Below are 4,915 nucleotides of genomic sequence, written 5' to 3' on the forward strand. Positions count from 1 at the left end.
GACAGAACTGTTATTGTTGGCTAAACTAGCTGTTTATGTCATGTATAACTCAACCTGGGTTGGTGAAACCTTATTGTAAGCGATACGTGAGCTGGTTATTAAATGCACATGTGTGTGGTCATTCCTCCAGTGATAACTATCGCAGGGCTTGATTTCCCTGGCATGACAGAGTGGAAGCAAGTGTATGCTTGTATGTCATCACCCCCTTGATATGTGTGTGTTGGAGTCTCAAGTTGCGTTGGGGTCAGGTTGCACCTCTGCCTCTCACCAACATTTGCTGTCCAGGATGAATTTACCCCAGCATGGTACTAGTTAATCCCATCTATCTATATATACACTGCAATTTCCCTGAGCTCCTCAGATGGACTTCTGAGAGACTTAGAAAGTCCCTTTTGTCATTGAGAATGAATTCTCTGGGGTGCTCCGCCTGGTCCCTGCCGCAGGGGGAAAACACAGATAAAGTGATAAAGCATGAGGATTAGTTTAGTGAGACCATTTTCATTTCAAGTTTTGGGGACCATTTTCATATTATTTAATTTATTTTGTCATATAACTTTGTGTCTCTCTTTTTTTGTCATTTACTGAGGAAAAAGTGAGTGGTACTTGCCCATGCAAATGTCACCACTATAATGTCAAGAGTGATGCAAGTTGCTAAGCAGTTGCTGTGATGTTATTAAGGTGTTGCTAGGGTAGTTCTGGCTAGTTGCTAGGGTTTTCTGAGTGGTTGCTAGGGGACTGGTAGTTTGTTTATGGGGTGTTCTGGGTGGTTGCTGTTTGCCATCAGTTGCTAGAATGTTCTGTGTGGTTGCTAAGGTGATGTTAGGATGTTCTAGGTGGTTGCTAGGGTTTTTCTGCTTGGGGCACTGGTCATTGGTTTCTGGGGTGTTCTGGGTGGTTGATAAGATGTTCTGTGTGGTTGCTAAGGGGTTGCTAGGGTATTCTTGGTGGTGACTAGGGTTTTTCCTGTGTGATTGCTAGGGCACTTGTAGTTTGTTTCTTGGGGGTTGTGGGTGTTTGCTGGTCGCTAGGATGGTCTCTGTGGTTGCTGAGGTGTTCTGGGTGGTTGCTGGGGTGTTTCTAGGGTGTTCTGGTTGGTTGTTGGGATGTTATTCAGCAGTTGCTGAGTGGTTGTTATGGAATTGCTAGACTTGGTTAATAGACAGATGCTAGGTCTTTCTGGGTAGTTGCTAGGCAGTTGCCAATGAGTTTTTGGTAGATGCTAAGGCATTGATTAGCAGTTGCTTAGCATTTGGAAGTTTGTTCTGGGTTGTTGTGAGGGCATTGCTTGGCGGTTGCTAGGTTGTTCTGGATGGTTTCTTGGCTGATAATAGGTTTTTCTGAGTAGCTGACAGGGCCAGACGAGGTGGTTGTTAGGGTGTTCTGTGTGGTTGGTAGGGCTAGCTACTTGGATACTATGCAGACAGTTCGGTTTCTAAAGCATTGATGAGCAGTTACTTAAAGGCTGCATTGGTGTTCTGGGTTGTTGTTAGGGCATTGCTTGGTGGTTACTTTGTTCTTGGTGGTTGCTAGGTTTTTCTGGATCGTTGCTAGGGTTTTGCTATGCAGTTGCTAGGGTGTTGGGGGAAGTTGCTTAAAGGTCAAAAGTCTAAGAATGATATGTAGTCTTTGGGATTATGCCACCAATACGTTACTAGAAAAGCAATACATCTCTAGCCACATGATTTGAGGTATCATTCATATCCATAACACAAATGGTGTGGGACGACGAGTGATGCACTGCAGTTCAATACTCTGACTCATATGTAAGAAATAATAATAGTCGTTTTCTCTAGCAAACACCACTAATGTTATAAATAAATGTGTTGTTGGCCCATATCAAAATATCCCAAAATGTCTTTCTTAATTTGGCCAACAGCTTAACATTTGATGTTTGGTTCTATATGTAAGCTTGAAGATCATCTATGCAGAAGGACTCTTGTTCATGTCAGCTTCTCTGGTTTCCTCTGCCTTTCATTCCTTAATCCTCAGTAGACACGGGAAGTGTAACTCCCCTTCCGGACAGTCATTATAGAGCCTGAAGGAGATACCGAAGTTGTTAAATTTAGATGTTGTGAAAGATAAATGTTCATCCATGTTAGTTACTTTTTTTCTATAACAGAAATGTTATCATGACTGCTTTGTTTGCTCACTTTGTTTAGTGTTGCTTTCTATTTAGCCTACAAATCACGTTTTGCTTCAGAAAACTACAAAACGTATTTGTATGCGTTATTGAAACAAAGCCAAATAACACAGTTATCCACTTTTCTCTGAACTGTGTATTTTTTAGTTCTTGTTTGGGAAAGGACAGTTTTCCACAGCTAAAGTCACATCCCAAGGGTCGACCGCTTTAGATAAACATGCATCTGATGCCAGCACTATTACTCCAGCATGGATGGCTATGTGTCGTGAAACCAATGGGTCTGTTATGGTACAAGATCACCAGAGATGATAAACCATCAGAGACCCAGAGGGGGGAAAAGAACAAGAAGACATAAACAAGGACCTCCAGCTTTCCTCATCATCCCTGGTACTCGTCTGTGTCTTTATATGAGAAACAATACAATAATGATGTCCATGCATATTTCTTCAGATATAAACTGTTTGATTTTGGAGAAAGCTGAATAATAAAGTGTCTCAGATAACACTTCCTCTCTCATCTCTACCCAGCCTGTCACTATAAATTTGTATTATGGGGGATTGTGGACTAATCCAAAATGATCCTCATATAAACGGTGTTTAATAAGAGCTGAACAAAGCCAAGTATCAGTTCACACTGTCAGAAACTTTTTTTTCTAGTGGGAAAAAGTATGAGAAAACCATTTTAGTCTGTCTCAAGTTCCTTGACAAACAACCAGATGCTGGGCAATATTTTCAAATAATATCTGATATGTGTTTTAATACAAACTATTGTCTAATGATATCCAACATTTCCATACTGTGTTTGTGGCTATGAATGTTTACAGGTCTCTGTTTACAGGTATTTATGGTGTTTATTTCAGCCTGTTCTCGCGTAATCGCATCTCTAGCACGCAGTTTATCGTGCAATTTATACGCGGAAATTAGTTTTTACGTGCATATGATACATATGATACGCAGTTTTCACGTGCATTTGATACGCACTTCATTGCGTGTAATACACACGCACCCCACACCACTACTAAACATACCCTAGGCCTAACCAACCCATGCGTATTCTATGCACGTAAAAACTAATTTTCGCATATAAATTACACGATAAACACTGCGTGCTATAGAGACGCATTTAGTGTGATCGGGTTGGTTATTTATTAAAAATGTTTACCCATAGTTCTTTGGAAGTGACATAATAGGGGTCTGTCATCAACATAAATGAAAAAAGGAATATTTTGCAATAAAGTCTGTTAATATGTTTTGCATTATTTTAACTCTTTCCCCGCCATTGATTATATTTTTCGGCAATCCATGTTTTCACTTAAACGGTAGGGGGCGCTATTACACACTTTCTGAAATATTAAAGCTCATTTACTCAAAACTGCAATGTAATCCTCAATACTTGCATATTGTATAGTTTTATTAGAATTGCATTGTGATTATTATTATTTTTTGCATTACAATAATGACATTTGGGGGTTGAATAGATATCGTATATGCAAGAAACCATAATAAAAACTCCAATAACAGCTGTGTGCTATTCAAAATAATTACAAGAGAGCAGAAATAGTGCAAGACAACTGCGTATTATGTTATTTTAGGGAATCATCACATTATGTTTGACCACTTGTCTAAGTGTTTTGTCATGTGAAATGGACTGGACCAGGTGCTCGGGCATTAAGAGTGCCCTAAAAATACTCTGAGAAGCTTGTAAGGAGGAGAAGGACAGACTGAAGGATAACAGTCAGTCCGCTCAATATCCCAAAGAAACAAACTGAACATCTATCATGGGATCCATAAAGGCACAGTTGATGACATTTTAAGCCCACACAGACTTTTTGTTAATTCATATAGTGCAGAAGTGTTGAAACAAACGGCATGTTTGAGTTCATATTGAGTTATCTAATTATAAGATAATGTTATCAGTCAGAAATACGAGAATCTGAGTTATTCTGTCATCAGTGACTCTTGATCCAACACTTTTCCAGGTTTATGGACCTTTCATCCCAAATAGCGTACAGTATTAAAGGGCCAATACCCCGGGAATAACCTCAGGTCATCGGGTCAAAACTGCCACAGAAATGTAAAAATAGCATTAAATGCCTCAATAAATTCTTTCTAATTACCAAAAAATACCATAACAAATTCTTTATTTTCATTTGGTTTATATTTAAGTCAAGTCAGCTTTATTTATAGCGCTTTTTACATTAGCCTACTGATTGTTTCAAAGCAGCTTTAGATAACACAAAAAATGCAACAAAATTTGTTTCTAGAAGAAAATAGCGTCATATAGTTCAGCTTAAGTAAGTTCAGTGATGGTTCATTTTTGTTGTAAAAAAAAGTTATTAATTCAGTTAATTTATATAAAGTATATATAGCCACTGGAGAAAACAGTGGTCATCGTCCAGCTCAGTTAATGGTGTCAATGCAGGCAGATCAGTAATATTGTTGAATATTAGCCTAAATGTCCCCAACTAAGCAAGCCAAAAGACTAAGGCGGAAATGTAACATCTTATGTATTTCTTAAAACTCTCTTCCAGGCCTATTTTAATGAACTGGTTAACTATATACTATTAAAAGATGGAAATGGATTTTATTTTTTTATTTTTTGCATATAGTAGCCATAAGTGATCCGATTGAGCGATGGGTTTTGATAACAGAGCGTCACGTCAGAAAACGCGTGCGTTCAGATCCATTCCGTTGCGCTCAGTGTGTATGAAGACATCTCAAGGAGTTCGCCTTGCCCATCACACCCCTTATATAGGCATATAAACGGTCAAATGTC

The sequence above is a fragment of the Phoxinus phoxinus genome (genome assembly GCF_949152265.1).
Source record: "Phoxinus phoxinus genome assembly, chromosome: 25".
Lineage (NCBI taxonomy): Eukaryota > Metazoa > Chordata > Actinopteri > Cypriniformes > Leuciscidae > Phoxinus > Phoxinus phoxinus.